The 25,585-nt window shown below is 37.0% G+C and overlaps 1 protein-coding gene across 5 annotated transcripts in view; it reads right to left on the bottom strand.

Annotated features, from left to right (window-relative positions):
* The window catches only part of LOC127639823 (serine/threonine-protein kinase Nek7), a 97,420-nt gene that overhangs the window by 66,730 nt on the left and 5,105 nt on the right, over positions 1 to 25,585 (bottom strand). For 2 of the 5 annotated variants that reach the window (XM_052122075.1, XM_052122077.1), the window contains exons 2-3: positions 21,600 to 21,699; positions 21,154 to 21,250 (exon numbers count right to left, since the gene is read on the bottom strand). The exons of 2 other annotated variants lie outside the window; for them this stretch is intronic. The gene's annotated coding sequence lies outside the window, so the exon portion shown is untranslated. Of the gene's footprint in view, positions 1 to 11,901; positions 12,047 to 21,153; positions 21,251 to 21,599; positions 21,700 to 25,585 lie in introns of those variants that run through there. One more of the 5 variants, XM_052122078.1, reaches the window with a different exon arrangement.

Genomic DNA, 25,585 nt, shown 5'->3' on the forward strand with positions numbered 1-25,585 from the left:
CGGGAGGCGAAAGCCCGTCTTCTCTTCCTCCTCGGGCAGATGAAGTGGACCGGCTGGCTCGTGGAAAGCGACTGGCAAGGGGTGAGCTCGCTTACAGATGGAGCTGGCGTGACAAGAAGCGCCATGGGCGACTGGAGAGTCACCACTGAGGAAGGAGAGGTAGGGTCCTCCTCAGCATCGCCCACGGTTAACGGCAATCCGCCGACCCGCAAAGTCACCTCTATGAAGCTGCAGAGAGTCCACTCGGCGTTGCCGGTGGCAACCGCTCCCTCAGTGAGGCGTTCAGATTGCCCCTGAAGAAGCTCACCAGGATTGAGTCCGGAAAGTCAGAGACGCTTGCCAGGTCAAGGAAGTCCTGTATGTGGTCTCCAACCGGTCGGTCCCCTTGCTTTAAGCAAAGCAGCCGATAGTTGGCCTGTTGGACCGCTGGATGCATTTTTTTTTTTTTTTTTTGGTCGATCGTTCTGTAATGCCTGGTGTGGAAGCAGGACAAGACAGACGAGAGGTGCGGATCCAAAAGCGGTTTTATTTAATATCAACACAAAAGTAACAAAAAGGTAAACACAAAGAAAAGTCCACGATGGGAAAACAGGAAACTCAAACACGATGAAACAGACTTAAGACACGATGAAATAAAACTGAGAACTCGGGCAGGGAACACATACCAGGCATGAAAACATTCACAAACGAACAACGATCGACAGTGACTAAAAGAACCAGGGTTTAAATACACGGACAAAGTGGAGACTGAACGAGACACAGGTGAAAACAATGATGAGTGCAGGCAGTGAGGGAGGCCGGAATTGTGGGAAATGTAGTTTAGACAAGGACAGTGAAACACGGGCGAACAACAAGGAAAACACGACATGGAGCGTGAACGGTGACGGGTGAAACGGAAAACACGGAGCAGACAAGGAAACATGACATAAACGTGATAGTGCGACAGAGAACACAGGGCAGACAACAGGGAATCGTGACAATTACATTTACAATTTGAGAATTATTTTGATTATTATATACTGAATTATCATTACAGTACTTGAGGGCTTTTCTCAGCAAATATTAAAATAAAATCGAGTAGAATGCAGAAGGATGTACAGTAGGGCTGTCAACGAATATTCTAAATTCGAATATATATTCGAATAGTTTTAAAAAACAGAAATTCGAAGGTGAAAATTAATATTCGAATGTGGAAAAAAACGCGCCCGCTGTAGCAGATGTGCGGCTGTCTGCTTTGCGAGTGGGCGTGCTGCCTGAGGGGTCTTTGTTGTCACATTTCTCGAATTGTGTGCCTCATTTTATTTAACGTTAAACAGAAACATGACTAAAATGTAAGGCTACTGTACTGACTGAATAGATGTTGCATGAATAAGGTAGGTTAGATACAGCAGTTTCATGCACTGCAGGCTTCCACTGGTTTGATTATTTACCGTTTCATGTCAAGGAAAAGTTCCATGTTTACCACAGCACAGCTCGCTCGGAGCGTTCAATGTCGGTTCTATATACTGTAAAACTTCAATTAATGTTAATAATTTGTTTTAATCACTGAATGAAGCCTGCTATATTTGGGACAAGAGTCGCGACCTTATATTGCTTGCACAAAACTCTTGATCAGCACTCAACATTTGTTTATTGTTGTTGTTCTTTTAAACCGTTATGCGTAGAGAGCGTGAGGGCTGAGAGAGAGAGAAAGAGTGCCTGCGTGCGATGCGAGAGTGAGGTCTTGGCCATTAGTTGATTTACTTGTTTTTGTGTAGGTAATACGTTGTCAAATATGTTTAAACTTAAATAAACTACCTATACAAATAGTTATGTCTCTTTGTATTAATTTGTCCTGTTATTGACGTAATGCGCGTCATTGACCAAATGCGCAACCAGATATTCGAATAGTTCGAATATATGTGTTTTTTTTAGAGGGAATATTCGAATGTCATTTTTGAGCAATTTTGACAGCCCTAATGTACAGAGACATTGGACAATGGTGTCATGGGTTGGCTTGCCCTCATTTGCGGTTAGTTCCACTTCAGTTTTAAGCAATTCAGATTGAGGCTGGCATCAAAGCTTCCTCGACTGACCTATTCAGTGTCAAAATGACTTTAGGGCATTTACACTTCCCATCCACAGCTCACCCAACCCTTTCTCAACACCCTCATTAACAGAATCAATTAAAGAGACGCCACATGACATCAGCACACCAGCACCAAACAACAGGGTAGAATCATTATAAGAGCTGCAGCCTCTTGAGACTAAACACAGAGACGACTATATACACACACGCCCAGACCACACTCCACCATCAACTACACCCAACAGTCTAGAGAAACATTCATCTGTGCTGTTTCCACCGGCTATTTACAGCATCTACGAGTAACATTTGGTTCTTCAGCTGCGTCGTTTGTAAAAATTTTACATACTGAAAAGGGGCAGCAGCAAACTAATGTAGCTATACATAGCTTTGCATGACAAAAGGGCCAATACGTGCAATGATGACAGTAGGCAACCAATTTGAAATAGAGGCCCAGGAGCTGACTAACAATGTAAGATGAAGTTTTGCTGCATAGTCATAAGAGTCTTGAAACCATGTTCTGGACTGCATTATACATGTAGAGGCATATATGCAATTCAATAATTGATCCTAATCTTATACGAAATAAAAAATACAATTTCAGTGATAACAACAAAACTCTGTTTTAACTTGACATTGTCATATGAACAACCAGTCAGCAAATACACTTCCTTTGTATTGAAGTCTCACAGCATTCCCTAATACAGTAACAGTTACTTATTTGATTTTGAGTTGGACATGAAAAAAGAGAAATACTTGCAAATTACTAAAACTCATAAGAGTCATTTGTTCGGGAACCACACTACACTGGTCCAGAAACTATTTAGCCACTTCTATTTTAATGAATGGGAGATGGGCGTGACGAATTCGGCGGCAAACGCTTCATCCCCGCCAGTGAGACGCACCTATAGCCGACAGCTTGGGGACGGCGGCAAAACGAAGCCGTGCGGACATTTTTTGCTATCTGGGATATTGTAAAACCCAACAGTCAATGGATTTAGAAAGGAAGTCCTGCCTTACAGTTAAATTAGCCTTTTAGATACAGACATTGCCTGTCAATCAACTTGCTAACGTGCATTAGCTATACAAGCTGGAAAATTGTGTGTTTTAGCGTAACCTGAGGTAAAGAAGCACAATTTATGATTCCAATATTATTGCTGATGTTCTATGATCGTAATCTTGACCAACCGGTTTTGAGATTTCAGTCTTTCCCCATTTAAGTAGACAGGAGCTGCACTGTCATGACTGGACTTAATAAAAACATTTTGACTGGTCACTCTGGTTTTAATTCACTTAAAAGAAATGGCTCTTAAGAGTAAATTCTTTAGGAATCCAGCTACACTTGTTTCAGGCTGTAGATTCAAAATAACCAACTCACTGAGTCATTCATTCTGGAAATCACACTACACTGGTAACTCTTTTTGTATCATGCTGTCAGTTTAAAAGAATTGACTCGTGACACACAGTCTTTCACAAACTTGGTTGCGCTGTATGTTTTGTGCTGTAGATTCAAAAGAACAGGCTCATTAGAGTCATATATTTAGGAACTGTAATACACTGGTCGTGTTATATGTTTTGCACAGTAGAGTCAAAAGATCCGACTTTTAAGAGTAATACGTTCAGGGAACCGTACTACACTAGTCAGGCTGTATGTTATGCGCTATAGATTAAAATTAATTAATTAATTAATTAATAATCATTAGAGTCCTTCATTCAGGAATCAGACTACACTGGTAGCTCTTTATGTTTATCAATGTTTTATTAAAATAACCTGCTCATTACTAGGGCAGGGTATTGATAGAGATTTCCTTATTTGATTTGACACCGATTCAAAAGCTCTTGCTAATTCAAATTCAATGCTAATTTTGATTTGATATTGATTCATAAGGGTATATATATCTTTTGTTTACATATGAATTCTCTCCCAGCTAATGCTGTTAATTATACTGGGGACGTTCTAAATAGGTACATTACGAAAATATTAATTTGACTAATTGTGTATTTTATTAGCTTTTCCTCATTTTGGTCACATTTTAGCTTTTTAAAAAAATGAATAAATCCATATATTCTATAAAAAAAACAATTATGATATATTACATATATAATTTGTAAAATACTATTTATAAGTATATCATATTTACAAGTATTTACATTGATTTGTTGAGCATATGCTAAAAAAACGGAACTGTCTCTTTAAGAAAACCAGCTGTTATGTAAAGAGAGTCTAAGTAAACTTGTTAACGAAAGAGGACTCAAATGGCTTTATCTCATCTGTGCTATGCATGATTAGGATTAAATGTAAATTTTTTTGCTGTTTTTGATCAACGAGAACAGTAAGGGTATTAAAATAGACTTTATTCAATGACAAATGTGTTATGTGGATCTCGTCTTAAAACCAATTTTTAATCTCAACACACAGTGGAAGGATCTCGCTGCAGAACATTTGACCATATTACACAATCACTGTGAGTGAAATCTAAACAGTTACATGCTTGCTGCCAAATATATAAAGTTTGAATCGCATAGCACGAAATCTGGTTGCAAATGCAAGTGATTTTACTCTCATTGTAGGGTTGCACATAGAGTAAAAGATATATCTTGGGATTTAAGAATCAATATCGAAATTGTTCAAAAGAAGATCGCAATACATCGGAATATCTATATTATTACCCACCCCTACTCATTGTAATTTGTTCAGAAATTGGACTACACAGGTTGCACTGTTTGTTTCACGCAGTAGTTTCAAAAGAACAGGCTCATTACGGTCATTCATTCGAGAATTTGGAATACACTGGTCATGTTATTTTTTTCAAGCTGTAAGTTCAGTGGCATCCAGTGCTGATGTTGAACTTTGTTGCCGAAAACACTGTCAGAGTATTGGTGTTTGGTCTGGAAACGGAAATCAAAAATATCATACAGTATGTTTAACAAAATAGAACCGGTTCTGAACAAGAGCTGATTCTCATTTCCCAACCCAAAAAACTTTGACAAAGTACCTCTTATTTCCAACATAAGATGGACAAATTTGGGCCATAGGCTGGTGGCCAGCGCACAAGTGGATCCTTAGTGTTAATGTGGCCAATGCAATTTCAAATCAACATTTTCCAATCCCATTCTTCCCATAATTTCCTGTCCAATATGTACATTTCTATAAATTAATTTGACAAAAAAGCCAGACATAAAATATGAGGGATTCCCCTGACATTCGCAAGGCTCTGAAACAATGAAAAGGCAAAAAAAAAATGGTTAACTTCATTTTACCTATTTAAATTTCTCATCTTTACAATATGAGATTTAACTCATATTAACTGCATCTCTGGGGCTAAACGGTTACTAAACTCATTACTTTCCTATCCCTGACCTTAACAGTGCTGCTGTATGATTCTTTGTGTGTGAGCATCCATCATAAGTCAATAACATAGCTTTGGATATGCAGAAATGATGAGTAATTTGTAATTTTGCAATGCATGTCAAATTGCAAATACACCAATACGTCAAATCCTGGATGCTGCAGTGATTTGTACAGAAAGCCACAACCACAGCACATATGAATATTTTAATCTACATATGCTGCATACAGTACGTGCTGCATTGTCAAAAAGCAGAAAACTGTCTTCTGCTTATGAAAGAATAGATGCACCCTGTGCTCCCATATCCAGAATGACAAAAGTAGACCTAACCAAAACCAAACTTCCTATTGGTACCCTGGGTACCCCCACAGTGCAATTTAAATGGTCGCAGGCTGCTCTATAAGTCCTTAATTAGCATATATAGTAGCATCCTTTTTCATTTTTGAGAAATGGAAAGATTTAACAAGAAGGGGAGGAGGGTTTTTTGGTGGATCAAGGAGTGTGGATGTTAACTAGCTCTGGACTTAAAATTAGCCTTTGCTCACAGGTGTTCAAGTGGACCAGAATCATATGCAGATGAATCAAAGTCTGGATCAAGGAAACAGAGAAAGCCAACAGTAGACAAGTGTGGTATGAACTGCACATCAAAGGCTGCTTTGAGCCTCTGAATACAGTAAAAGTAGTGGCCATGATTATAAGAAACGAAGAACCCTCTCTTTTTTTACCATGACAGCAAAGTGTGGACCATCTGATCATTGTGGTCTTTGAAAAGAATCAAATTAATGATTGAACAGTCCAATTAAAAAGGACCAAGATTTGCACAGTTATTTTAATCACTGCTGAAAAGAAATGTAGGTATAGAAGTTCGTCAACATGAATAAACTCAGGACATGTCTGAAGATTCAGGACATGATCCTGTGAATTCTGAAGCTATCAGTGCCTTTGTATAAATGCATACATGACAAGAAATGCTCATTTATATTTTCATATGAAAATGCATAATTGTTTTGCTTGAATATTAATCTCAATGAACTTTCGCAAAGTGGTATGTAACGTAACTAACAAAGCCTAATTGAAAAATATTCTGCAAACAAATAAAAATTCTGCAGCCACTACTTCATCTAAGGGGCTGTTTTCTTCTAGTCTGCAACGATTTCATTTCCATAAGGAACCTGAGGGGAATAAAGTCTTGCAGTCTTGAGGGAGTCTCGACCGGCCATCCATATTCCTGCTCAGCACCTATTTATAGGCCTCCTTTACATTTTTCACTTTCACACTTTATAGGGTAATGATTATTTCTCAGCGGAAGTAAATAGCACAGCACAAATGGCCTCTGCATGTGAGGGCCAGCTTTGATTTATAGACACACACAAAGTAGTGCACAGGCCTTTGCCTTTAATACCTGACTCTCTTTTACGGTTAGTCTCAAAGGACCCTGAACCCTCTTTTGAAAACGCTATAGATGTCCAATCTTTCTGGTGTGGTGGTCTTTTTGGATGGGTCAGGATGTCAAACAATCGCCTTTTCTAGATTTGATTTTTTTTTTATTAGCTTTAATAATAATTACGTAGGATCTCTAAATTAATTTCCTTTAAATTACTGCCACAATAGCAAAATGACAATTTTCAACTATTATTTTGGTGCAAAACATTTGTTTTTCCAAAGTTGAAGGGCCTATAACTTAAGAAGAAAGGAAGATATATTAATATACAGTACTGTGCAAACGTTTTAGACACTTGTGAAACATGGTGCATAGTGAGGATGTCTTCAAAAATAATGACATGAATAGTTTTCATTTATGACTTAATGTCATACAAAGTCCAGAAAACATAAAAAATGCTAAATCAATATTCGATGTGACCACATTTGCCTTTAAAACAGCCCCAATTCTCCTAAGTACACCTGGACACAGTTTTTCTTGGTTGTTGGCAGATAAGATTTTCCAGCTTCTTGGAGAATTCACCAATGTTCTTCTATTTAGTCTGTCTCGATTGCTTCTGTCTCTTTATGGAAACTCAGACTGATACGATGTTAAGTGGGGGGCTCTGTGGGGGCAATACCATCTGTTTGAGAGTCTAACATTTATATTTCCTATTGACACACTAAAGCCGAAGATATAAATAACCATCTTAAGACAAATGTTAGTGTGAAACATCTTATATGCCTAAAACTTTTGCACAGTACTGTACTTTTAGATTCTGGTTCAGAATAAAACTTTACTTTCAGTATCTTCATATATTAGGCCCTATATATTTAAATCCCAAAGATATGGGCCTCTCAGTGGCTCCATGAGTAAATTGATAAATTTATCCCATCTTCAATGGTCGAAAACCACATGTGGGGCACATGGTATGAAGCTAGTTTTATTCAATCACACAAAAGTCTAAAGTACAAATAATGTTGAAAATAAAAATGTACCTTTATTTATTCACAAATAAGGAATAAGCATCACATGTTGATCTACCAGCAATAACTAGTTATAGTTTTGTGATTTCAGAAATGTACATCTGTACAGCTCTTGAACTATATGAAATAAACCATCTAGACTAGATGATTAGTGGTTCAGACGACCCACCAGAAAGTCACTTTAAAAATATGTAGTTTTGGACATCTCTACTTGGGCTGGGCGACAGGAACAACATTATCGGATATCAACGATATCTTACAAAGATCCCGATGCCAATTGGGTAGTTCTGTGTGTTATGGCAAAAAAATTAAATCTCGATGTTCTTTTTTTTCAATCTAAAGGACAATTTGCGATTTTCTATTACATTTTCCTACATTTAAAGGTATTTTTCAAAAAAGTAACTAACGATTCAAATAAGATGTTCCTTATTAGAATGCAAGTTTTTTTAATTCTACATTTTTCATTATAGAAAACAAAGGTGTGTGACAGGAAACACACAGAAAGTTGTCAACAGCATAAAAGTAAAATAATTAAAATCTTATTTATTTAAAATAACACTGATGTTCAAAAATAATAGTATAAAATAAGAAAACTACAAAATATCTCAAAGCAATTTAGGTTTGTATGTATAACCATAAACACCTGCATAAAGAGAACATATATAAGAACAATTTCAGTGCAAGAAGCAAAACCGTCTTTAGCGGTAAACTCTGAGCAGAGCAGCAAAATTAAATAATATCGCTGTTTGTCAAAATGATCGGATCACTTCCTAAATGTTTTCAATATACGCAGTACATTTGAAACATGTCAGATAACTAGGCAATAATTAGCGATCTATCTGAATCAACATGGTAAATGGAGATGTGGATGACTCTCCCATTTATAGACTTTCCATTATATGATTTTATTTGAAGCACCCATAACTGCCACGTATGTTCTAACACTTTATTGTAAACGCATACATTTCTGTTGACGTCTCAGAAAATGTAACTTAGTGCTTCATGATTTACACAACTTACACAGAACATAGTTATTGTTTAAACCGGTGTAAACATGCATGATGGACAAATTCTACCTACAAAGACACTGTACAATCGTACTGGAAATATTACCGGTTTTTATATCGGTCTCCGTGTTGTTAACCAATGTTACATTAGAGCGAGCAGCCGCACATATTTCCACACATGTTCAGCTTATCAGATTGAGGGCGGCATCAAGCTAAGTGCTGTAAACATGAGTTTTTCTGTTTTATATTCAGCCATTGGTGGATTGACAGTGTATCCAACAACAGCATCTGCTAATATTTTATGCAAAACCTCGATACAACGATTTAAAAAAAAACCGTAAATTTGAATTGATCCAAAAACTGAAATCACCCAGTTCTATGATTGCGACACTCAATTGGCAGACAATGATCAACAATATCAGGAAATGGCAAAATCATGGATCTGGGAAGGCAGCTTTATATGACAGTAAACCAGGGTATGGAACTAGCACCCGCCATCTGAAAAACACGACGAGGCTGATTTCAGTTCACAAGCTCCTTGCCTAAATGTATTTCATGCTACTCTCCGCAATCCACACACAACTTACCACATGCCCCATGACCACGAGGAGGTTACCCCATTTGACTCCACCCTCTCTAGCAACTGAGCCAATTTGGTTGCTTAGGAGACCTGGCTGTAGTCACTCAGCACACCCTGGATTCGAACTCGCAACTCCAGAGGTGGTAGTCAGCGTCAATACTCACTGAGCTACCCAGGCCCCCGAAACACACTTTATTATATTTTTTAGAACAGACAAATTAAAAAGCCATCAATGCTCCTGTCTGATTCGCTGTTTGTTTAGAGACGTGCAGCATGAGCCTGTCATGGAACAAATGCATGTAAAAAGTTTTCACTCTTTTTTTTCTCTGTTTCATTGGTCTAAAAACTGTTTGCAAGAATAATGTCATCTATGAGAATGCTGCAAATGATCTCCGATCATCTCAGGAGGAGCTGGGAGTTTAGTTCGCAGTTAAAATGCATTGTGAATGCAACTCTGCAGGTTCAGTAATATATAACTTTGTATTAAAGTAACAAAGACGAAAGTGAATAAATCATAAAGTAATGCAAGACACGTTCACCTTGAACCTGGAATTGAGTTCTATTTTCTTTTCTTTAGGTAGCATTAACTATTACCAAAAATGCAATACAAACAGAACACACATTTGGCAGAATTATTTTGGGAATTCATTAGGCCTTATTATAATTATCTTTACATTTATAATGGTCTTTAGTTCTTAATCTGTAGGCTATTACTAATTTTCCACCTGTTGTCGTTGACAAATACTTGCGTGATGGCAAATGGAGCCGTTGGAGATGGTAAATGTTTAAATAAGGTGGTTAAATAAGATTTTTGGATTACTATGTCATTTTATTGGATTTTTCATTTAGTATAAAGTGCAATTGAAATTTAGAAACTTCTTTTTTCAATTTTTTCATGTTTCAATAAATGAATTACATTTTTAAGGCAAAATAAATAAAGCAAAAATATTTACTGACCCTCGGCAAGGGGGTTGACGATATAATTGTATATCACAATATTTTTTAAGGCAATTATCGATAAAATATTTTGTATATATCGCCCAGCACCTAATCTCCACCAAACACCAGCAACGTCTTCTAAAATGTAGCAGTGTGCATATATGTGTGTATTATCCAAGTTGGTCTCTCTCAATTAGCACACATATAGAACATTAGGCATGCGTAGGAGGCTGGAGTGTGTGCAGGTGTAATGGTCCACTTTATGTATCCTTGAGTCAAAAGGACGAGGCTCAGAGGAGCTGGCAGGGCAGCAATAGACCCGAGCCACGTCGCCCGGCTGCCAGTTGTGTGTCTTCTCTCGAGGGCCAGTTTGATGAATCAGTTCTGGGCTCGAGCTTTTGTGAGCGTGCTGTCAAGCCTGCAGGTGCCTTACAGTGGAGGGTCTGAGAGGGAACAGTTAATTACCCTGCAGGGGCACACATCCCCCGAACGCCGTTTGATGTGCAGAGCTCTAGCACAGAGAAGAGAGACCTAAAGTGATGCAAATAATCCATTAGAGGTAACTTGACTAGCCTGTATATCTGCGCTAAAATGACCGATTTGAATAACACGAGATGCAGAAAAAACATTTCATCTGCAGCATTGAAAACATTTAGGCCTCTTATAATTAGTGAGAGGTGTTTCTATTTGCTTATATCTGTATAGCCTTTGTACAAACTTTGCCAAAAGCACTATTCAGATAAAAGTAGTTTTCCCTGAGGAGGTTAGGTAAATGTGTTTTTTCACAGACAGAATACAAAATGTCTGCATTTTCCTCACTCAACCTCTGAAAATAACCTACTGTTTATCATTCTCTGAGAAATCAAATTACTGTATTTTCCAGAAAACCCTAATCCCATTAAAATCAATACTATATCAAATGAATATAGCATATGTTGTGTAACTTGTGTAAGTATAACTTTTGCAAACTAATCCCGTGAGAGTAATGTTAATGTCATAGAAAACAAGGTAACTCTGCTTAACACAAGGACAAAACAGCACTGTGTCTTTGCAGACATAACTGGCATGTAAAAACTATTCCACTGTGTAAACATGACAATTACCTTCACACACTGTGGCCATTGTGCCAGACCATCCTTTACAACTATTGCGCAAAATGAGTTTACACAACTTCTACCAGTGGAAAAAGTGAGGAAACCCACCCTGATCATAAATATATATAAATAGCCTTGAGGTTTTACGCTGAAAAGACAACGTTTGAGACCCACAGACGTTAGGTTTCTTTTCTAAATGCAGGTAACTGCAGCTGCCACGGGAAATTCTAAGGGCTTTTAAGAGAAAACTATAAGAGAGTAAGCCTAAAATGAGCATGGATTATGAATGAACACATTGTCAATACAGTAGTCACAGAAGAAACAGAGAATAGGCTAGATTAAATATAGCACTTCTTAACACAGAGTATACAACAAATATTCTGTTTCACTCTACAATTAACAACAATAACCAACTTTAAAACGATGACTCCATTATCACATTGTTTACTGTCGACTTTACCTTGTATCTGGTCGAGCAGGTTTATGTCTAGATCTAATTATTCCAAAGTCAAGAAAGACCCTTAGAGAAACTCTTCATACACCGATTACAAAAACCATTTAATGCTGCTGCCTCTAATAGAACGACCTCACCGATCTTCTCCGAGTCTCAGTCAATAAACTGTGAATCAATGTTACTTCCTGATTGAATTCCAAAGAACAGCATGAAAGACATTCTTCTGAAAGATCTCAGCTAGATTGTACGCACCTGCAGGCACCCATTTGACAGTGTCATGTAAAAGAAAAAAACTGCTGTCAAGGATAGGATCTAGGCAAAATCTATTTTTACAGAAACACAATAGCTCTGTTCCAAAACCTAGTGAGCTGCCTACCAAGACAGCTGTCTAGACTTACAAATATAAGAAAAATTTGTATTATATTTCAATGCACCGAAAGTAGGGTTGGAACCAAGAACCGATTCTTTTGAATCTACAGTGCCACTAGTGTAGCCCGGTTCCTGAATGAATGACTCCTATAAAACACAATACTATGAAACTACAATGCTAAAACTAATAGCATGGCCACTGTCTTTTTGAGCCAGTTATATACTAGAGTCCAATACTAGAACAAATAACTCTTATGAGCGAATCCTTTGAATCCACGACTCAAAACATATAGTGCAACAAATGTACTCTGATTTCCAAACAAATTAATAAACACAAAAGCAAAACACAAAGTGCTGCTTCCCGAAATAAGAACTCTTCAATCGGTTATTTTTAGTCAATGAAAAACAGCAAATGATTCATTCCATCATGTCTGACTCTAAATGAAGTAAAGGTTGTTAAGTGTAGGGATGTAATGGTGTCACGGTTTCACGAAATACTATGGTTTTATAAAATCCAAGTAAAGCAATGATAGTTTCCATTGTAAATATCTGTTCATTTAAGAGAGAATCGGCATCAGCATCATATAAACTTGCTAAAATAAATCCCTAAATTGGGATGTACGTCTTCTGTTTCACTGAACCGTAACTTCAATTTAAAAGACACACTCGTTCGTCCTTTTCTTTAAAAAAAAGCAAAAATCGAGGTTCCAGTGAGGCACTTACAATGTAAGTGAATGGGGGCAATTTTGGAGGGTTTAAACTAGAGCTGCAACAACTAATTGATAAAATCGATAATTATCGGTATTGAAAATCATTGACAACGAATTTCATTATCGATTAGTTCATCGAGCAAACGAGGGTGCACATCCGTGTCAATCAAACGATCACAATGGAGAAAGGGAGTGCAATAATGTTGATTAAACTCGTGCAACATCCCACCGCGCTTTCAGTTTCAATGTAATCAGTCACGCAGCATTCGTGGATGTCATGGTCATGTGTGCCAGCTTTTGTTTTAGACTGTTTCTCATCATGTAACCGTATTTAATACAATGATCACCGGGATGTGACTTTTCAGTACAAGAGTGAATCTGCACAGCATTGTACTACACGGATGACTGTAATATATTAAACTACATAAAAATGAATATAATGTATAATAATGCTAAGGGTCCTGATATTTGATAATCCTGATAGTGCCAAATGTAATGTCTGATTTCACCAGTAAATTTATTCTGTGGCAAATATTATTTTACTGGATAAGCATGCACTACCCTTAAAAAAATATTTTTGAAAAGAATAATTTACAAACATGTAATCAGTGACAACAAGGTTTTAAAACTTACAATATTGAAAATACCTGAAAATACTTAACATGTATGTAATCAGTGACGGTGTGCAAGCATGTGTATCTAACGTAATGATGTATTTTTCAGCTGGGCAGAATTATTAATATTACTATTCTGGTGTCACCAATGCCCTCAACCACCTGATTTTTTGTCCATCTCTGATGAATAACTTTTATCTTTAATAAACTGTACTTCTTAAGTTTCACAAGTAAAGGAAATGAACTGTTTTGCATATGTCCTGAAAGTAATAATATTAATAAACATAACTATTCAGGCTTTGCTTAAAGTTTTATGAGAGTATAGAATCGTTCAGTACAGTAAACCAAAGGGCCTATATCATTTCTGTTTCTTAAAAAATACAATTTTATTAAAATACAGAAAATGTCATTATTTAGCTGATTAATCGATTAATTGAAAAAATAATGAAAGATTAATCGATTGTCAAAATAATCTAAATATAATATAATAATCTAAAAATAAAAGTTGCAGCCCTAGTTTAAACATGTGAAACTTGTACGTACATTAATTCTTCTGTTAAAACTCATGTATTATTTGAGCTGTAACGTTTTTTAATTATTTTTACAATAATTTTGGGGTTTTAGGGTTTGTTGACATTACATCATCATGGCTTTAACTTTACACAGAAAATGTTAGTAAGTGATTTTATCACAATAAAATCATGTTTACATATTGTTTATGTCTTGTGGCTATACGTTTGAAAAAGTGAGTATTATAACGTTAAAAAATTTCCTCCATTCACTTCCATTGTAAGTGCCTCACAGGAACCAAGATTTTTACTTTTTTAAAGAAAAGGAGGGAAGTGTCGAAATTAATTTTTGTGGTAATCATCACTATGCCACAAACGCTGTCAATTGAGTTTGACTTGTATTGAACCCGGAACATTCCTTTAACGTTTTCAGAAACTTGCCAGTCAGTCACAAGTGGATTTGCTTGACCAACAGATAGAAATTATGTTTTAATCGCAAATGTAAATCTGTTTACTGTGTGAAAATATGCAAAGAGCACGGAGATGTGTAATGTTGGAGTAACGAGGCAGACGAGGAGTTACGGATCCAAACGCAGCTGAGGCTTTATTTGAATAAACAGAAGATAAACACAAACAAACAACCCACGATGGGGAAATAAAGCATAAAACAGTTAACTAAAACACGAAGGATCAAACGGAGAACTTGGGCAGGGAACACATACCGGGTTTACACCAAACAACGATCGACAAAGACAGAACAAAGACACGGGGTATAAATACACAAACGTGGGAAAGGTGGCCAATGAAAGGACAGAACTCAAACAAGGTAACAAGGTGATAAACAGAAACCAAAGGCAAATTAACCAGGGCAGGTGTAAACAATGAACAGTGAATACGAACGCTAACAGAGGGTTGTGGAATCAAATAAAGGACTAAAGTGACAACAAGATGGAAAACGAGAGGGCAACAGTGGAACGAGACAGGGTGGACTATGGAATTAAATAAGGGACTAAAGTGAAAACTTAAGAAGTGAAAAGTGACAAGATGGAAAACAAGGGGGCAACAGAGAGACAAGACAGGGTAATCATTACAAGATGTAGGCGCAAAATAGTAGATAAACAATTGTTTTTAATGTTATCATATAGGGAGAGAACAAGATGACAAGATTTCCTGTCTTACCATTATTCAAATATTTCAAAACCGCATAAAAATAAAAAACTTAAGCATAATTTTTATTCATTTCACATGGCATTGTTTTTTGTTCATTCACAAGATGCACCTAATGGGAAATACCTGGGGGGAAAAAATTCATATTTTAATATAGTCGTATGTATTATAATTTATAATGTTGCCTGCTTTTCAAAAATCAGTTAGGGATGGCATCAACAAACTATAAATATTTCAAATGTATTCATTTATTCATCCAAAAAAAAGCCACAACATCACATCCTGGGCCATCATCCAGTCAGACGACTTGTTGCTGTATTTTTCTAATAATTTTAGCAAGGCACCTTAATACCATGATACCGCAATAGTATTTTTTGTGAAGGTTATCGTACCATGAACATTTAATTCCTTTATACCCCTATTACAGTGTTATGAAAACTTGTGAGAACACATTATTAGATTTGTTGTAATTAGTGTTATTTTATAATAAATAAAAGAAGGAGGGGGCCTGGGTAGATCAGAGAGTATTGACGCTGACTACCACCCCTGGAGTCATGAGTTTGAATCCAGGGAGTGCTAAATGGCCCCAGCCAGGTCTCCTAAGCAACCACATTGGCCCTCTTGCTAGGTAAAGTCACATGGGATAACCTCCTCGTGGTCTCATTTAGGGGTTCTTATTCTCAATGGGGGTGCATGGTAAATTGTGCGGGGATCGCAGAGAGTGTCATGCACATCGAGCCATGTGATAAAATGTGCGGATTGACGTTCACAGAAGCGGAGGCAACTGAGACTTGTCCTCCGCCACCCGAATTGAGGTGACCTAAGAAGTGGAAATTGGGCATTCTCCAAAGAGGATAAAAATAAAAAATAAAATAAAAGAAGGAATTTAAAAAAAAATGTCTTAGTCTGTAGAAAATGTTCTGTTAATATATTATATATAATCTCATCATTTTGTAGCAGGCTGCTATAGGTCAGAAAATCCGATATTAATTGCATTTAATCCAAATAGTCCTTCCTCAAAAGTACTAAAACTGTTAAGGTATCGAGATCAGAATCATTATACGATTCCCACCCCTAACCAAAAGGCAATCAAAATTATTTTAAAAAATTATATTTTTTTGTAGCTTAACAACTGCTAGCATTTCAATGAGAGACCAAATGTTTCCCTGCATGATACTGCTTGTTATTTGTGGCCTGAAGACCTCTGGCTGTACCCGTGGCCCTATGTGCTGAGACTCCATCCAATGTGGTCTAATGAGGATCAAGCCATGTCACTGAACACAAATTTCTCCAGCTAACCTCTGACCACAATGGGATGTGACAACTTCCACTACAGGGCTAAATTCTTTTTGCCACAGCCAGAGGTCAAGCCCACCGGCTGCAATCACGCTAATAGAAGCCTACAGTCCTAAACATCCCTCCATCTATACCTCCTGGGCCCTTTCTCCTCAGCGTTTGAAGCAACTAAAAGTTTGGCAACGATTTCAGTGGCGTTTCTCCAATCACTGAATGCACAATAAATGGTTTATTACCATTATGCTCCGTATCACTCAGAACCAAAACAACAGATGTTGATCATGCTTCATTTCTCTGGAATATTCACGATGCAATAATTGGAGGCATTTCAGGATACGATTTCTTCTACGGCCTTTGACAGTTCATCAACGTTGCAAATTAAGTCGGAGGAAAGAAACACTGGGTGTTTTTCTGCACAGGTATGTTTAAATGATATGGACCAGTTAACAATTCAGTTTCAATTCCTTGAGATGCAGCATCTCAGCATTGTAATTAAAGTTAAATAAATGAAAGACACTGAATGCAAATGTGCCATTTCAGAAATCGTGTCAGAGCCATGGTCGAGTGGATCGACACACGGAGCTGCGGTGGTACTTTTGCCTGTGATGTGTTTTAATTTGGTGATCTTGCTTCTGTTCCCCCACATCACAAAGATTTTATTCCCTACAACAAGGTTCAGCCATAGTGAACTGAACTGTGAAAAACTAAAGTTACCAACAAGTATTTACTGAGCGGGCCATTTATTTATGTAGGGCCCCTCCATGAGTTCATAGAGACCCTGAGAGGTCTGTTCTCCACACCTGCCATTAGTGTCTTCCCTTCTTTAAACCTCTAATGCACAGTTTCATCAAACTCCCCTTGTCTTTTTCATGTAAATACATCTGTAAAACACAAACCACCATCACCCCTTCCTATTTTCTCAGAACACTGAGTACAACAGTCTTTGGTAAATCTTTAATGTGGCACAGAGGTCTATCCTTATCGTGAGAAAGGAGGGATGTGGGAGAAACATAGCTATATAAACATTGCAGGTCTGTTTGTCTCTTTATGTGAAACCTTAGGTCCAAAATATAATCTACGAAAGTACATTAACACAAAATACTTCTATCTGGGCAAGCTTTATAACATGTGTTACTGCATTTGAAAATGTGTCAGAACGCAGTTTATAATGTAACACAAGTATGGTGTGGCAACAAGGGGCACTACAGCAGTCTTCTTCTAAAATCAGTTTTCTCTTTCAGGTCAACTACTATCATGGCGGAGCAACAGATTTAAAAGAAACTTGCTCATAGCAGCTGTTCCTATTGAACACAATTTATCAGTGCATCCGAGATACTGGAAAGGTCAAGATCTGTCCGTCTATGAATCTAGCTCTAAAAACATCCATAATATATTTCATCATTCAAATCATATATTTAATACTAAATGAATGATTACGGTGTAATTTATAGCCTAGCCTAACAAATAAAGTTCTCTGCAAACAAATATATTATGGCAAACATATTTAATAGGGTTGGGTATTGATTGGTGGTCTACCGATATATCGCTGAGGCTAAGATTCTGACTTTTTCAATAATTGGCATTGGCTGATAAATGTTCCTGTTTGGCCCATTTTATTTCTTGAAGTGACCTGCTTGCATGTAAATCGACTTAGACATGTAAATGACCAGTCACAGTTTGTTTTGTTGTTACGTGTCATCGTGTTAATACAATAATAGACCGGTGTGCAACACAGTGTCATAACAGACCGCATATCAAAGCCGCGGCAGACGCTTTTGAGCTCCTAATGTTAAAGTGCTCGTCTGTACCATTCTCCCTCTCTCTCCTCAACAGTTCCCTGTAAATTTTAACTGTCTTATCTTATGATAAAAAGGCAAATATTAAAAAACTAATATCATGTATCTAATATCTCCTCTTAAGCGCATATTCTATCAGCCAGAATCACAACTTTAGGATCAGGATCAAACGTTCCTCTGAATCACAAATCATGATGGTCAGTGGTCACAATCCAAGCAGGGGATTCAGGAGATTGCTAATGCTCGCTGGATCTGCATGAGCGTGTGAGTGCAACCAAAGTCTTTCTATCAAGTCAGTTCATTGTTGGCCATATTTGGAACGCTCTCGGGAGGCTCTTTCCAGTCATGACAGCGCAGCTCCTGTATACTTGAAAGGAGAAAGACCAAAATCTCCAAAACGGTTGGTCAAGATTACGATCAAAAAACATATTTCAAATCAGCAATAAAATCTGACAACTCTGGTATCATAAATTGTGCTTCTTTACCTCAGATTATACAAAACTAAATTACATTTTCCCAGTTTTTTTAGCTAATGCACATTCACGTTCTCGAGTTGATTGACAGGCGATGTCTGTTTCTGAAAGGTGATTGGCTCTTATTTTATTAGTTTATCATTTTTATCACATTTTAGCTTCAAATTAGCAGCTTCAAATTCTAGTTTCTGTTCATTTATTTAAATTAACTTTAAAATAAAATGACCTGGAGAAATAACAGACAACTGGTGAATGTCAAAGGGTTTTATTGTAGTTTACAAATTTACAATCTAAAATAGATTTTCATGCTCTCCTAGAACCGAAGACTGCACAAATATATGCAGGTAGGAGAAAACTATCTGAACTAATACTGTAACAAAAACACCTGAAACAGTTTGCTTTTATAAATGAAACTATACATGCAAAAGATCTTTTCAACTTAGCAAGACATTGCCATCGTCAAGATGCAACACCATTTACTGTATGACCTCAAAAAAATAAAGACAAAGTGTCATCTTATTTGGGTAGCTGATGAGAAAGGCATAAAGTAGCCCAAAAAGTCAGTGCACTGACTTAAGATTTGACAAATGTCTCCAGCTTATTTTCAAGGACAACCAATACATCCAGTGGGTTGAAAGGCAACTTTTGCTCTTCCTGCTCCAAAGCACTGATGGCATCTGCTCATTTCTGAGCTTGGTCAAGCTCCTCTTCCTAAATGCAAAGAAATAATCTGCCAAATGTATATTAACAGTTTCCATTGTATTTATTTGCTAAATTAAATATCTTCAAAATCAATAATTACAGAGTAAAAAGAAAAGTGATGCTTAAAGTGATAGTTCACTCAAAAATAAAAATTATTTCATTTACTCACCACCATGACATCCCAGATGTGTAGGACTTTCTTCTGTAGAACACAAACAAAGATTTTTAGAAGAATATTTCAGCTCTGTTGGTACATTCAATGCAAGTGAATGGTGGTCAAAAAGGACATTAAGGTGGCATAAAATAATCCATATGACTCCAGTGGTTAAATCCATGTCTTCAGAAGTGATATGATAAGTGTGGTTGAGAAACAAATCAATATTTAAAAACATTTTTTACTATCAATCTCCACTTTCACTTTCATTTTTGTCTTCTCTTGTTTTTGGGGATTCACAGTCTTTGTGCATTTGACCACCTACTGGGCAGGGAGCAAAATTCATATTAAAAATGACTTAAATATTGAGCTGTTTCTCACCCACACCTTTAATTTTGCTTCTGAAGACATGGATTAAACCACTGGAGTTGTATTCATATCTTTAATGCTACCTTTATGTGCTTTTTGTACTTTCAAAGTTCTGGTCACCATTCACTTGCATTGTGAGGACCTACAGAACTGAAATATTCTTCTAAAAATCTTAATTTGTGTTCAGCAGAAGAAAGAAAGTCATACACATCTGGGATGGCAGTAAGCGATGATAGATGATACATTTCATTTGAAGCACACAGCATTTCAACAACTGTACCAAATGCATACATTTATATGAATGTCAGCGGATATGTTAAAATGGTCATCCAAATGTGTTTCCTAACATTTTTTGGCTTGAAAACCTCTGATGACTCTTCTTTGAGTTATAGCTGTAAATCTGCCATGACTATAATTTAAATGACCCTATCCTGTTAGACAAAATAAATAAATAAATAAATAAATAAATAAATTGTATAATTGTAACTGACAAGAAGCATGTATAGCTAGTTTACATTTAAGATTCATGACGAGACAATTTTCAACCACTGCAAATCCTGATACATATTGCAACAGTATTATACATATAATGTGGCTCTTTTTTTATACACCAAACATCTTACACATGTTGATATCAGGGTGTCTCCTTGAGGAAAACCAAAAATGATCATTCTCTAATCATTTATGCAGTCTTATGCCATGACAAACTCATTTCACTTTCTTCAGGGGAACAAAAACAAATATTTTTGATGGATATATGATGTGTGTTTGTCCATACAATGGAAGTCAGTGAGGTTAAAAACTTTCAAGATCCATAAAGGCAGCATCAATGTAATCCATATGGCTTGAGTGGAAATTTTGGTTTGTGATTCACAGAAGACAGAATGTCATACGAGCTTGAGAAGGCATGAGGGATGAGTGGGACAAATGACAAGAGAAATATAATTTTTGGTGAACTACTAAAATCATTTGATTAAACTGAAAAGTGAACATAAACCAACAGTCAGCTATTGAAAGCTGGTTTCCCTTTAAGACGAAGGGGTTCAATGAGACATTTGCATTGAAACATGTAGAAAAGTGATTTACTTGTTGGAATTACCTGTTGCCTGCTGAGTTTGTGCCGTGTGAGTGACACCTGAGCAGCGGTTGAAGATGAACTGTCTCTCCGGTGAATAATCCACGGGAATTCTTCGCCACTGCCCAACAATGAGAAAGCACAGTATTTTCCCATGAAAAAAGTATGGTGTAAGCGCCACATACAGAATATGAATTATTGTCATTAACAACCTCAATGTCATTTAAGGCACGCGGCAACCACAACAGTGAAAATCATTACAGAGACAGAATGCTTCAAATTATATTGATGTATTTATTTATTCATGTCATCTCAAACACTAACTGAACACTAAAAATGTAGATACAATTGATGAAGCTGAATATAAACCAACACTCAGAAAATGTTAGCTGGTTTCAAGATGTACCATTGGTAGTTTGCATTAAACATTTTATATTGGTGTAGAAATGTGATTAATTTACTGGAATTACCTGTTGTTTGAGGAGTTGTAGGTGAAGGCCCTGAGCAGCGGTTGAAGATGAAGAGTATCTGCTGGTGAAAAAATGTGCGGGCTCCTTTGTGTTTGTTCGACTGTGAAAATGTACACATCTAATTAGCTTCATGCAAACAAATGTATAATATACTGTAGATTTGCAAACGAAACGTAATGTAAGTTAACAACTTCTTTAAGCGAATCAAAACTTGAACACACAGACAATTGATAGCAACAACAAAAAACCTCTACTAATTTCACACTATGTAAGTTCCAGACATTCTGCAAGCATCAACATGACAAGTTGATTACTGATCAGAATGGCAATATCTGCTGTATCATTTCAAACGTTAAGCGGTGTTTTCTTTGTAAATCGAGATGCACAAACTGGCAGCTTAAAAGAATGTTCACTTTCTGCCAAAATGACAGATGTCATAAAAGTTCACTTCTCCATATTTAGGCTCGATAATAAAATACATAAAATAAACCTTATATAATGTATGAATGACTCACATGTGTCATCCTAAAATAGAGTATACTTTCCAGTAAATGCAGCACACATGTTCTTGTGTTCTTGAAGCCGCAGTCTCACCATGCAAAAATGTCTTCACATTCAAACATTTGGATACGTTTGAATTAGGGATGGACTCGAGTACTTGGAAGTGACAGCAATGATCAATAATGGAAATACGTGATGTGGTTTTTCACTCAGTTCAAAATTCCTTGACAAATAAACACAAACGCGTCAAAGAGGGGCCTTATTTTTAAGGGGATATTTAGAGATTGATAGCATTGATATTTTCAGCGGTATCTTGTTGGGGTGTAATGATCCATCGATTTGGATCGATGCATCAATCAATTAACCATCGATGCAATGCCAATGATAAAACACAAAGATCAATGTATATATATTTTTTTTAACATTCTCTCATTCTCTAAACCTTCTGACATGTTTGTATGATGAATGGAAAAGAATGCTGGGTCTATAAAACTATTTTCAACTTATGGTGTATTAAAAATGTGATGATATGATGTCTCCGGTCAAGCCAATACCATTAAACCATCACACGGTGAAGCCAGCCATGCTGAACAGTGGTGTACGCTTAAGATAATTATGGTAACCTGAAGGAAAAGCAGAGACGCGCTCTCTGAGCATTGTATTATTAAGTTGGCCAATCACATAATGACAAAATATGATGCATTATCTTTTGATTGTCATCTTTTGTACTTATTTTCACAGATTACATTATAACAGCCTATAATAATAAATAGGCAAGACATTTGGAACAATTTCCTTGTATTCCCAAAATAATGCTGCAAAACGTGTTCTTTATTTAAATTTTAGCTTCAAAGTGAACGTGTCTTGTATTATTTTATGATTTAATCACTTTCATCTTTGTTTCTTTAATACAAATATTTCAGAACCTAGACATTAATCTTGCAAACAGTTTTTAGACGAATTAAACAAAGGGAGAGAGGAAAAAAAAGTGAAAACCCTTTACATGCGCTTGTCCCATGACAGGCTCATGCTGCACGCCTCTGAACAAACAGCGAATCAGACACGAGCATTGACGGCTTTTTTTTGGTCTGTTCTAAAAAAAAATAATAAAGTGTGTTTCTTCAAGTGTGTGTCTTTGTGACTTGCAGCATTTCTTGTCATGTGCCACTCTGAGACGTCTGGCAGGTCGCCCTCCTGTTGCGGGTAGATGAGATAAATTACTGATGCATGAAATACATTTGGAAGAGGAGATTGCAAACTGGATTCAGCCTTGTTGCCTTTGGCTGGCCCTTGTTTCCCACCCTTGGCTACTGTTTAATATATTTGCTGCCTTCCCAGATTCATGGATTTGCCATTTCCTGATATTGTCGATCAACTTCTGTCAATTGAGTGTTTGCAAACAGCATCGGGAATTTTATAAGTTATCACTGATATCCAATAACATTGTCCTTTTGCCCAGCCCTATACTTGAGTAATTACTTTAACTACTCGACTAGACAAAATTACAAAAATTCCCATCCCATGTTGAATTGGAGTTAATGGAGCACAATGTGCAGTGTGGCACCAGTTTGACTGTGTTCCTACAGGCCTATTGCTGTTACAATTCTAGTGGTCAAAGTCGAAGTATGGTCATGATAAATGACACTGTTAAAAACACACTTTGAAGATCAGAAAATATCTTAACCATGCATTAAATAAACAATAAATCCAGAAAACCATTTGGCCTGTTAACAACCGCAGAAAATGCTTGCAACAACAAACGATATTCATGAGATTCCCTGGGATATTTTTGGCCGTGAAAAAGCATGACTTTCAGAGGCTCCGCACACGGTTTGACCCGAAGACCCTAATGTGACAGACTCCTTGTTCAAAGACTCTGGCCTGCTTTCATCTCCAGCTTTTTTCCAAGCCACACTGGCCCAAGCCATCTGCTTTATTCTAATATAGGGCTTAAAGATGCTGTTTATTTTTCCAAGGCTTCCCAAGCACGATAAACAGCCTTTATGTAGCTCACCCCTGTTTACAGCATGCTGTATGCTGCGTTGTAAAATATTCACTGTTAAACTGTCAACGAAGCTGGCCACTCGCCCAGCTTGCACAAGCCCTCGGTTTGTGCCCCTACCAATGGCTGCTCACAGCAAGGCCCAGGAACCAGCCCTCTTCTCGAGACCTTCCAGAGAAGTTCAAACCCCTCTAACTTCCAGGACTGGCTTCAGACATCTGTAAAGTTTCTCTTTTTTTATTCACTGCCCCGGAAAGGCACCGGCCTCCAAGTTCCAACTTGGCATGACTTCTGAACAACAACAAAAAACGCCACAGCTTCTTCTTGCAGGCTGTTTGTTTCCCTGACTGATTGAGTGCAGAGAGCAGGGTCCTGTCGTGAAAGATCCCAGAATGAGCAGATCTCGACCGCCCCTGGGCCGAGCAAACCCAGCAAAAATCTGATGAGTGTAAGCATGCCAGGCTGGCGTGCCCAGCTATTTTCAACACATGGGATGTTGCGTATTGAGAGAGACAGCCTTTCAAAACACAGAGGCTCTACCCCTCTTTCCGTGTCATCCTGCGTGAAACATTAAGAGTTGTTTGCAGTGAGGACATAACAAAAGCCAATAGCCTCCTGTACAAGATTGTTTGTTTTGGATCACACCATATTAACTGGGATTTTACCACATTTTATGACAAATGCAGATAATCAGTGTCTCTGTTACTGTGTTTTCAGTGTCATAAGCATTGTGTAATTATGCTGAGAAAGTGGGTTTGTTTTCTGGGGAAATCTTGAAATCGAAAGCAAGGAGAGGCAAAAAAATGACTTTTTTGGAAACAAGTTGTGCAAAACATATATCTGCCTTTGTACGTGATGACAGCAGAACTCAAATTCTGCCAGCTCAGCCTAAAATACAAGTCAGCAATTACATGCCAAAAGACATTCAAAATCATAAGAATATTTGAAAGGCAAAATATGAGTGTGCATGATCATATGCATAACTAATCAAAAGATGTGAGACGTTTCAATTAATAAATATAGAATAAGGATCTAATTGCTTTTACTTGTAGAAACTTCGATATAAAACTGATCTTCGGATCAGATCATGATAGATATTTTCGATTGATCAAAACAATCTTTTATTTTAAAGTTTACTACAGTTTTGGTTGTACTGTACTACATGTCTGTTAAATATACTGCAATTGAGCTGCGTAGTTTGGGCCCAGCTGTCAATTTTTTTCATTAACTAATATTTTTGTAATGTTTTAAGTTTCCCTGCATAATTTACAGCATTAGCTGGGAGAGAATTTCTTTCAAATGTAGCAAACTGAAAATTATAACAGAAATATACCTAAATAAATCACAATCAAATCTGTATCGATTCGATACCAGCCCTGTTAAATCTACAGGTATTTCTTAACAAAACCTTTTCAATGAATTCAAATCTCATTAACTGCTACATTAATGATTGAGACTTCTGGTAAATCTATTCTCAAAAAAT

The sequence above is a fragment of the Xyrauchen texanus genome, chromosome 48 (assembly GCF_025860055.1).
Source record: "Xyrauchen texanus isolate HMW12.3.18 chromosome 48, RBS_HiC_50CHRs, whole genome shotgun sequence".
Classification (NCBI taxonomy): Eukaryota; Metazoa; Chordata; class Actinopteri; order Cypriniformes; family Catostomidae; genus Xyrauchen; species Xyrauchen texanus.